General features: G+C 41.7%; 1 long non-coding RNA gene across 2 annotated transcripts; it reads right to left on the reverse strand.

The window, feature by feature from the left end:
- Positions 1 to 2,608: 2,608 nt before the first annotated feature.
- LOC112650211 (uncharacterized) lies at positions 2,609 to 7,507 on the reverse strand. 2 transcript variants are annotated; one of them, XR_003130029.3, is made up of 4 exons: positions 7,116 to 7,507; positions 6,342 to 6,520; positions 4,627 to 4,784; positions 2,609 to 2,789 (listed from the first exon to the last, which is right to left on the reverse strand). It is a non-coding gene; the product is annotated as an uncharacterized LOC112650211 (long non-coding RNA). The 2 variants fall into 2 exon arrangements; XR_003130030.3 differs by having other exon boundaries at positions 2,609 to 2,763; positions 7,116 to 7,505.
- Between the last annotated feature and the right edge of the window lie 3,841 nt (positions 7,508 to 11,348).

Genomic DNA, 11,348 nt, shown 5'->3' on the forward strand with positions numbered 1-11,348 from the left:
CTCAGAGCTTCCTAGTTGTATTACTTTGGGCAAGTCCTCTAAGGTTTATTTTATTTTATTTTATTTTATTTATTTATTAATGATAGTCACACAGAGAGAAAGAGAGGCAGAGACACAGGCAGAGGGAGAAGCAGGCTCCATACAGGGAGCCCGACGTGGGACTCGATCCCGGGTCTCCAGGATCGCGCCCCGGGCCAAAGGCAGGCACTAAACCACTGCACCACCCAGGGATCCCCCTCTAAGGTTTTTGAACCTTAGTTTCCTCAGGAGCAAAAAGATGGTAATAAAATGTAACCTACAACATTTTTGGAGGATTGGATTGACTGATGAACAAAAGGGTTATGCATCATGCCTGGCAAAAATTAATTACTGGATAAATAACAGTTGCTATCCTCCTCCTCATCATCATCCCCTTCTCCTCCTACATTCTCCAAATTACCATTTCCCTCTTGGTCACCAAAGAAGAGTCATTCTGAACATTTGCTCCCACAATACCCAACTTCATCATCTTCTGTGTCCTTCATCCTTCATTCTGCCTCACTCCCACCCTCAAGAGCTTTTTTCATTCAATATGCAGAAAAACTAAGCTGGATTCTGAGCTCATCTCAAAAGTGGCATACCCATAGCCAAGAAGAATCAGAACCCATACCCAGAAGGTAGTGGGGAGTTGTAGGTGAGGAAAGATTTTTATCACCCATTATGGTTTGCAAAGTTTGAAAGTGTGACTTATTCCTTGAAGGAGATAAAGAGAGGTAGAAGCATGTTTGAGGGCATTGAAGAAAATGGCATGTGATTTGTTGAAAGTGTAAAGGGGCATGAAGGAGGAGAGATGAATAAAGAGATGGCCATGCATTAAAGACTTAAATATGAGACAGAAAACCATTAAAATCCTAGAGGAGAACACAGGCATTAGCCTCTTTGACATAGGCCATAGCAACTTCTTACTGGATATGTCTTCTGAGGCAAGGGAAACAAAAGCAAAATAAACTATTGGAACTTTATCAAAATAAGAAGCATCTGCACAGTGAAGGAAACAATCAACAAAACTCAAAGGCAGCCTATGGAATGGGAGAAGATATTTGCAAATGATATTTCTGATAAAGGGCTAGTATCCAAAATGTAAAAAGAACTTATGAAACTCAACACCCGAAAAACCAATAATCCAGTTAAAAAGTGGGCAGAAGACATGAATAGACATTTTTCTAAATAAGGCATATAGATGGCCAACAGACACATGGAAAGATGACCAACATCACTCATCATCAGGGAAATGCAAATCAAAACTAGAATGAGATAATATTTCACATGTCAGAAAGGCTAAAATTAACAACCCAATAACAATTGGTGTTGGTGAGGATGTGGAGAAAGGGGAACCCTCTTCGCCGTTGGTAGGAATGCAAACTGGTGCAGGCGCTCTGGAAAACACTATGGACTTTCCTCAGAAAGTTAAATATAGAACTACCCTACAATCCAGCAATTGCACTGCTAGATATTTACCCAAAGATACAAAAATACTAATTTGAAAGGATCCCTGCACCCCAATGTTTAGAGCAGCATTATCAGCAGTAGCCAAGTTATGGAAAGAGTCCAAATGTCCATTGACTGATGAATAGAAAGTGAAGATGTGGTATATTTATATAATGGAATATCACTCAGCCATAAAAATGAATGAAATCTTGCCATTTGCAATGACGTGGATGGAGCTAGAGAGCATAATGCTAAGCAAAATAAGCCAGTCAGAGAAAGACAAACACCATATGATTTCACTCATATATGGAACTTGAAATTTAAGAAACAAAAGAAACAAACATAGGAAAAAGAGAGGAAAACCAAGAAACAGAACTGCAGAGAACAAATTGATGGTCACCAGAGGAGAGTTGGGTGAGGGGTGAGTAAAATAAGTGATGGGGATTAAGAAGGGCCCTTGTGGTGAGCACCAGGTGTTGTATGGAAGTGGTGAATTACCTGAAATTCTACACCTGAAACTAATATTACACTGTACATTAACTAACTGGACTTTAAATAAAAACTTGAGGGGAAAAAAAAAAAGAGGGAGAGGTGACCATGCAGCCACTCTTCCAGAGGTAAAAAAGCAGGTCAAGTGGCAGGAAGGGCCAGCATGCCAGGCAGGCAGACAAGCTGATTTCATCAGCACCTCTGTGCTGCACCATTCTAGAAGCATAGCTGACCTGCGCCTCTGCATACCTGTTCTCTGTAGCATAGCTGGGTCCTAGGCATGCCAGGCCCCACTGCACTGCCAGATGGAGGTGGAAATAAGAGGCTAGAACAAGCTGTCTCTGAGGCAGGGAGCCCAGGGACGTCCTCATCCAACTGTCGTCACCTCTGCAGAGGAGACTGCATGCAGACTCAGCGTGCCAGGCATCTGTGGCTCCCCTGGGGCAGGAGAGGGGATGATTGACCCTCTTTTCACCTGTTTCCTGCCCTGGGCCTACCCTTCTGCAAGTGGCCATTTGTCCAGTGAGAACAAAGACTTTTGATCCTGGAGGAGGGGAGGGCAGGGCATGTAAAAGTGGGAAGAAAAAAGGCAATCTCTTATTACAAATAACTATTCTGGAATGTCATGGTCAGAGAGAACAGTTACCTTTGCTAGAGCTCACACTGTGCGCAGACAAATCTGCCAATCTTTCTTTCCAGTGCTCCCTCCTCTCCTTCAACCCCCAGAGGTACTGTCTCTGCGACTTTTCCGTCATGGCTTCTTCCTCATTTGTCTTGGATCTGTGAGGTTGCCTGCCAGTAGCAGATCTGCAAAAGTGAAGATCCCTTTGGGTCTAGTAAGGCAAGAAGGCAAGATCACAAACAGCCACAGTTAACTTACATCTCTGCTTGGCTTTCTTTGCCCTTTCTAGGTCCAGATAAGATTGCCTCAAACCTCCATTCTATAGCCTCCAGAAAGCCCAATGCCCTCCTCCAATTTGAGGGAGATTCTGGGGGTTAAGTTCACTCTAGCTCAGAGCTTCTCATTTCACGGAGTCAGTTCAGTGAAACACATGGGTCATCCCCCCAGCCCCAGATACCAGTCCTGTTGCTACCATGAAGACCCAGATGGGAAACTTGACTCTTTCATTAGATTTCCATAAAAAAGCAAAACCAAACAAAGGATGGATTTCACTTGCACAAAGCATTTTTTCCTAGTGTTAAAAGACTAAAATTCTAAGAATTTATCCGAATAATACCAACTGGTAGGAAGCATTCCTTTGAAGAGAGGTGACGAAAGACTTAAATAGGTAAAGGACAGAAGCAAAGAGAGGAAACTTGATTAGCTGTAGTTTAAAACCTAGTTGGCTATAAGTGATTGTCCTTAGATTTCGATTTCATAACCTTGAGGCATTTACAGGCTTAGATTTTGGGTTGCTTATGTAGGCGCTATGGCATAAGAGCCACCTCTGTCTAATGGCCTCCTTGCATAATTAATTTAACAGTGGACATAGCTAATGGTTTGTGGAGAGGAAGGATAATTACATGAGGGCCATAGAACAATCTAAAATTGAACATTAGTCATCTCTGTTCCTAAAAAGTCCTTTGACACACCCCCACCCAGGCCTGGTGTTCCATTCACTGCTGCAGACTCTATTTCTCTCCTCTGCCGTGTCCCCTGCTCATTTCCTCCCTCTCAGATTGTCCTTAGAAGTCCGAATTGTTTTTACTCTACTGGTTGAGGCAGTACCCTGCAACACACCTCTGAGCCTTTGTATCTCCAAACAAATCAACTTACTGGGCAATCCTCCTGTGAGCCTCTTTTCCCCTTGCCTTACTGCTCTGAATGTGGGAGTGGAACAGAACCAGAAAACACCAGAGGAGAATTAACAAAGGACAAGTATTTCTTTGTACCCAGATGATATGATTTCATTTTCTTGAGCTGGACATGACAAGGACAGACCATGGCCCTACTGGCTATTCATAGCCTGGGAGAAAGGCAAGGGAAGATATGGACAATTCTGAGGCTTAAATTATTTTTCATAGATATTTAACCCTCTTTAAAGGGGGTCTTAAAAATCAACTTAGAGTGATGTTTTACACATTTGCTTATAAAGCCAGCAATAGAATTGTTTCAATTAGGTATATATCAATGAGGGTTTTGTTTTGTTTTGTTTTTTATCTTGCTGAGGAGAGGATCTAGCCAAGACTAGAACTGCTTGGCCATTAATGTATAGACTACAAGCTTTTGGCATTTAACTTTAACCAGGCCAACACCAGAAGAAGGTCAGGAAGATCTGAGCTTCACATTCAAGAAAGGCCTCAAATTCAGTTTTGGCATTATCACCAAATGAGTTATAAACAAAGTTACTGTGATATGCATGTATTCAAAGCATTAATATGCTAAATGTATGCATTCAAATTAACTCTGGTTTTGCCATTTCTTCACTTTTTAAAAATTCTTTAAAAAAATTTTTTTTAAGATTTTATTTATTTATTCATGACAGAGGGAGAGAGAGAGAGAGAGAGAGAGAGAGGCAGAGACACAGGCAGAGGGAGAAGCAGGCTCCAGGGAGGGAGCCCGACGTGGGACTTGATCCCAGGTCTCCAGGATCATGCCCTGGGCTAAAGGCGGCGCTAAACCGCTGGGCCACTGGGGCCACCCCATTTCTTCATTTTTAATATACTTACTGTAAGCTGAAAAAATTAGGGAAGTAGCCTGGATCTCCCATGGGCTCTGAGAAGCCCCCTGTTCCATGCCTATCTTGATTATGTAGAGAGAAAGGTCTTTGTTCCACAGCAAAGGAGGATAAACTTGGGCTTAAGCCCTGTAATTATCGAAAGATCACCTGAAAGAAACATCAGGAGAGGATCCCTTGGAGACTATGCCGTCCATCCAGTTTGATGACATCAGAGGTACCGAGAATGGGCACACTGCATACCCAGGCCTATACCTTTCCTGCTGGGACTGTTTTGGGTGAATATAGCACCAACGTGCTTTTAGTATGTTGTGGTCTGACTTGCCTGTGGGTCATCGCCAAAAATAGGTCTGTGCTACTCACTCTCTGGCCATTCTCGAATAATCCCCTCACAACGTGCTCGGTATGAAGGGCACAGACAAAAATTCTTGCCTGACCTGAAAACTAAGAATAGTTGTGCTTCTCCTGGACAGTCAGTTTAATTTTATCTTCTAACGTTGTGAAACCACTTAACCGACTATGTTCCCATTTCTCATTGCCTGTTAGTTCATTCAGAGACATATTTTTCATCTACTCATATCAGGTGTTGAGCCATAGTGGTTAGTTAATTCATTGTTATTAGTTTGGCGAGTTCTTTTAGGTTTGTCTTTGGGTCTTTGTTTTTTAGGGTTTTAGTGTATGTTTGTTTTGTTGTTGTTGTTGTTGTTTTAGATTTTATTCATTAATCCTTATGTATTTTATTTTTGTGGATAGTTTGAAGGAGGAATTTAAATATATTTTTCCCCAAATAATAAAATGTGTGAGCCATGCACATTCTTCATGTTCTTCATGTATGTTCTTAAATGCAAATAACAGACTCTGCCTGTCTTAGCTTGGGCTGCTATAACAAATGCCCCAGACTGAGTGGCTTAAACAACACATTTATTTTCTCACAGTTCTGGAGGCTGAGAAGTCTAAGATCGAGGTGCTGGCAGATCCAGGGTGTGGGGAGGACCTGTCTCTTGGTTTGCAGATAGCTGTCTTCTCATTGTATCCTCACATGGCAGAGAGCAGAGAGAGATGAAGCAAGCTCTCCCCTATCTCTTCTTATAAGGGCATTAATCTCATCTATGAAGTTTCCACTTTCCCAAACACCCCACCTCCCAAAGGCCTCACCTCATACCATTACACTGGGGGTGAGGAATATGAATTTTGTGAGGACACTGACATTCGGTCCATTATGCTACTCTAACTAGCTTAAGCAAAAAGGGGTTTGTTAAAGAATATTTGGTAACTCCCAGACCTCTGTGAGGGCCAGAGAACGAGGCTTGTAGGCTACAATACACAGCCAAGAACAAGACAGGCATGGTCAGCACATCTGACCATATCACAGGATGGTTCTAACAACAACAACAACAACAACAACAACAACATCAACAACAAATTTTTAAAAATGGGATGCCTGGGTGGCTCCATTAGTTAAGCATCTGCCTTCAGCTCAGGTCATGATCCCAGGGTCCTGGGTTAGAGCCCTGCATCAGGCTTCTTGCTCAGTGGGAAGCCTGCTTCTCTCTCTGCCTGCTGCTTCCCCTGCTTGCGCTGCTCTCTCTCTCTGACAGATAAATAAATAAAATCTTTAAAAATAAAAAATAAAACGGACTCAGTGGGACACCTGCAGCTCTCTCACAGCTACTCCAAAAGAGCAAACGCTCTTGATACCACACTTACCAGAATAGTCTCCTGGAATATGCGCCCTCCTGTGGCTCTTCTCCACATCAGATGTCACAGAGCAGGGTATGGGGGAGTGTAGACTTAAGTCATATGCCTGATTTACAGATTCTCTTGGGAAAACAGGACTTGTTTACAAAGTGAGAAATGTCAGAGGGTGTTCAAAAGATGTTAGATATCTGTAATGAAGAGTTGTTACCTTATTCTTGATACTGTTTCTAAAACAATTCAGCATTCTTTTGAGATGCTATTCATGATATACTTGATTAATACATATATGTATATGCATGCACGGCACACACACATATTATGCTATTTTTCTATAAGTGCATTTTACTTTATCCTTGTAGTACTCAGTACTACTTTAATCACTATAACTTTATGATACATATAAATATCTAGATGACTTCCCCTACAATGTCTTCAAAGATTTCTTGGCTCTTCTTATTTTTTAATTTTCCAAGTGAACTTTAGAAGGGCTTTGTGAAATTTTCAATTTGGCATTCTGATTGAAATTATGGGAACTAATTGATGTACTGTTAGAACTTAGGATCAAGAAAGATAAAATGGTACCTCTATTTGCATCTTAACTTTTGTAATTCACTAACTTGTCATAGTTCTTTTGATAATTAGCTCAACGCATTTCTTGTTAAGTTTATGCTGGGGACTATTTTGCTGTTGCTATGTTAAGTGGGATATTTTTCCTTTATACTTTTAACATTGCTTTTAGAAAACCTATTCCTTTCATTATAGAAAAGCTCGTCAGTAACTCACCTTCTTTTCGACATTGGTAACTAGTTCTGACCGTTTTTTCAGTTGATGATCTTCCATTTTAAATTATCCTAATCCAAGAGAAATGATATCTTGTACAAATAATAAAATATTGCCCTAGTCCTTTTCAGTAGCCTCTTCTACAGTCGTTAGAACTTACAGAAAAAGGCTAAAATTTCGTGATAATAGTGTACTTCTTTGATTATTATTATTTTTTAAAATTTATTTATTCATGAAAGACACACAGAGAGAGAAAGAAGCAGAGACACAGGCAGAGAGAGAAGCAGGCTCCATGCAGGGAGCCCGATGCAGGACTCGATCCCAGGACCCCGGGATCCCGCCCTGGGCTCAACCGCTGAGCCACCCAGGGATCCCCCTCTTTGATTATTTCTAAATTAATTTTCATGGTGCTCAACTAGTGTTTTATTGTTAAGCACGATAATTGCCTTTTAGTTGGAGATGCTTGTTTTTAGAAAAATATCTTAATTCACACAAAACCCTTAAGAAGGAACCCTGAGGACTAGTTCGGGCGGGGCGAGGCCGCAGCGCGCGAGGGGGCGGCGGGTGCACTGCGGGACCCAGTGGGGGGAGGCGGCCGCGCGGGGCTCTCTGTCCCGGCGGGGGGAGGGGCTGTCGCGGCGCCCCGCAGGGGCAGGGGCAGGGGCAGGGCAGGGGCAGGGGCAGGGCAGGGGCAGGGGCAGGGGAGGCGGCGGGCGGCGGGGCCCAGCCTCGGGCGGGGAGCGCGTGTCCTCTGCGCGCCCCGGTGCCCGCGGAGAGCCGACCGGCCTGCAGGGGGCGCGCGAGGAGCAGGGGCCCCGGGCGGACGCGGAGCCGGAGCTGCTCGCCCCGAGCATCGTCCCGCGGCGGAGCCACCTGCCGGCCGGGCCGGGGACCCGCCCAGACCACCGCCCAGGAGCGGCCAGGGTCAGTCTGAGCAAATCTCGCACGTCCGTGCGGGAGGAGAGGAAAAGCAACCCTATAAGCAACCCTATAAGACCCCGTGGGTCTCCAGGCGGGGAGCAATGCAGATGAAGAGGCAGGTACACACCAGCCTGACTTCCAAAACAAATTGGACAAAAGCTTCAAGGACAAAGGAGAAAAAAAAAAAAAAAGAATAAAGGAGAAGAGACGTTTTCTACCCACCCCATCCCCCAAAAGGCAACAAAGGTGAGAAAGAGAAACAAAAATGGAAGAAGAGATAATGCAAAATAGGATGGTTAGAAATAAATACAAAAATCTCAGTTGTGATAGATGTGACTAGATTAAGGTGTCCAGTTACTATATTTCCTATGCTGGATTTTTAAAAAAAATCAGCATATGCTCTTTATAAGCGATACAGTTGAAATGTAGATTCAGAAAGTTTAAAGTAGTACTTTTTGCTTGCTCTGTGTATATCACAATAGCAAAGAGAGTGAAAATTGAGCTAAGCTACTTAAGTTGAAAGACAATATAAACCCAAAGAAAAGATATGAGTAGGAACAAGTGAAACAAAATAGAGGTAAAAGATGATTCTTTGAAAAGATGAGTGAAATGACAAACACTTTGCTAAATTGTTTGCCTTCTTTTTTCCTTTATCAATGTTAAGAATAAAAGGAAGGGTATTAAAAAGGCAACAAGGATGGGGCACATGGGTGGCTTAGTGGGTTAAGCCTCTGCCTTCAGCTCAGGTCATGATCCCGCCTGGAATCTGGTTTCCTGTACAGGGAGGAGGGGTGGGGGGTCTGCCTCTCCCTCTTCCTCTCCTTCCGCTGGAGCGCTCTCTCTCTCTGTCTCAAATAAATAAATGAAATCTCATAAATAAATAAACAAACAACAAAGAAATAATAAAAAGGCAACAAGGACACCAAGAAATTCATTACATACATGTCTGAAAACCTAACTGAAATGAATAATTACTGGAATACTATAACTAGCAGAAATGACTCAAGAAGAAATGAAATAACCATTAAAGAAGTAGAAACCAAAGTTGATCTCACCACAAGGATAATCCAGAGGTGAGTTTTATTGGTTTGTACGAACCATGGGACTAATGCTTCTGATTTTAGTACTATTCCAGAGTACAGAAAGAGGGGACACTACCCAACTTATTTATTTCTATAAACCTGCAGCCCAAATATGACAAGATGGTATGAAAGAGGACAATTACAGCCAATCTCTTTAGTGAACATAGGCGGAAAACTTCTGAAGAAAATTTTAGTCAGTTGAATACAATAACTTTTTTTTTAAGATTTTATTCATGAAGGACACACAGAGATAGAGAGAGGCAGAGACACAGGCAGGGAGAAGCAGGCTTCATGCCAGGAGCCCGATGTGGGACTCGATCCCAGAACTGCAGGATCACGCCCTGAGCCAAAGGCAGGCGCTAAACCGCTGAGCCACCCAGGGATCCCATGAATACAGTAACTTGAACAAGTAACCATGACATGGGTTTATCTCAAGGCTGCAAATTTGGTTTATCATGAGAAGATCAAATAATATAAGTAACTACCTTATCATTTTAGAAGGAGGAAAATAATCATCTCTTAGTGAAAAGTATCAGACAAAATTCATGATTCAAGCCTTGTTTTCAAGAGAAGGAACTGCCCTTTATCTAATAAAAGTATCTATGAAAAACCAATAGCAAACATCATCGTTAGTGGTGAAATATTGGAAAAATTTTGTTTAGGATTAGAAGTAAGACAAGGGTTCCTGACACCATCACTTCTGTTCAGCATTGTCCTAGCTACTGAATTAAGACAAGAAAGAGAATGAAAAGCATAAAGTTTAGAAATGAAGAAACAAAACTGTTCATTATTTGTAGATGATAAGATTGCTTGGTTGGAATAATTATTAGAATAAATCACAGTTTAGTAAGGTTGCAGGATACAAAATCAGTATCAAAGGGCAGATGTCTTTTCAAATACCTTTAAAAAAACAGAAAACATATCTTTTAAAAAGTAATTTTCCAAAAAAAAAGTGATTTTCAAGAGCATCAAACAACATAAATTCTTAGGAAGAAAGCCTAACAAATAGGTAAGCTCTCTATGAAGAAAATTAGAAAACTATTTAAATTAAAATATATATATATAGTTTATATAGTGATATATATATATATAACATATATAATTGTATTTAGATGGAATTTGGTGTGGGAAGCATAAAAGGATAATAAGAATGTTCCAAACTTATGGGATTCTTGGGTGGCTCAGCGGCTGAGCATCTGCCTTTGGCTCAGGGCGTGATCCTAGGATCCGGGATCGTCGAGTCCCACATCGGTCTCCTTGCAGGGAGCCTGCTTCTCCCTCTACCTGTGTCTCTGCCTCTCTCTCTCTCCGTGTCTGTCATGAATAAATAAACCTTTAAGAAAAAAAAATATTCCAAGCTTTCACACATGTTTTTCTTTGCTGGATGATAGTGGGCATTTAACCACTACAGTATTTAAGATTCCACGGTTTGTATTTAGAGTGACCAATATTAAAACATACTGGATATTATACCCTTTGGAATTCTTTACATTTAGGATGAAAAAGAATATGTTAATTTAAATGCAATGGTGGACCTAGTTTCTCCAGATTATTTTTGGAGACATGTGGCCACAGTTTGAAGATGGCTATGTTACGGATGCATATATTTCCATAATAGATACATATTTTAAATCTTTCACTTTTCAGAAAAGAAGGACAGATGTTGAATATTGTCAAAATCTGGTCATTTTTAAATTGCTGATATAAAGAAGATTATAAAATTATTCATTACTTTTGTATCCCTGAATATTACTTCAGGGATAAAAAACAAACAAACAAAACCCTTTTGTTCTTATGCCCCATTAGTAATCCAGAGTCTCTCACCATCAAACTTCGCAGTCCAACTTTCCTCCAGAGCTGTCCCAGACACCTCTCTGGAACAGACTCTTCTATGATTGCAAGATAATTCCTAAAACAACGGCTGGTGGAATGATCGGCAAAATAAATGTTTTCCTTTACATCTTGCAGGAAATCAATGTCTACAGTAAATCCAAAATTCTAGTATCTTCTCAGATCACTCAGTCCCTATGATTCCTGCCTCGGCCAATAAAAATTAGCGTGTTTAGCCCCACAGGTCGTGCTGAGAGAAGCTGTAGTCTTTGATCCCCTAGAGACCTCTTGTGGTTTGTGGACTGCCTGCTGAGGAATGCACCTCAGAGTCTCCGTGGCTTGCTGCCTCCTGAGTGAGTGTCATCCTTGGGCCATGACAAGGCCAGAGGCGAACTGACTGAGT

Source organism: Canis lupus, chromosome 11, assembly GCF_003254725.2.
Source record: "Canis lupus dingo isolate Sandy chromosome 11, ASM325472v2, whole genome shotgun sequence".
NCBI classification, from domain to species: Eukaryota; Metazoa; Chordata; class Mammalia; order Carnivora; family Canidae; genus Canis; species Canis lupus.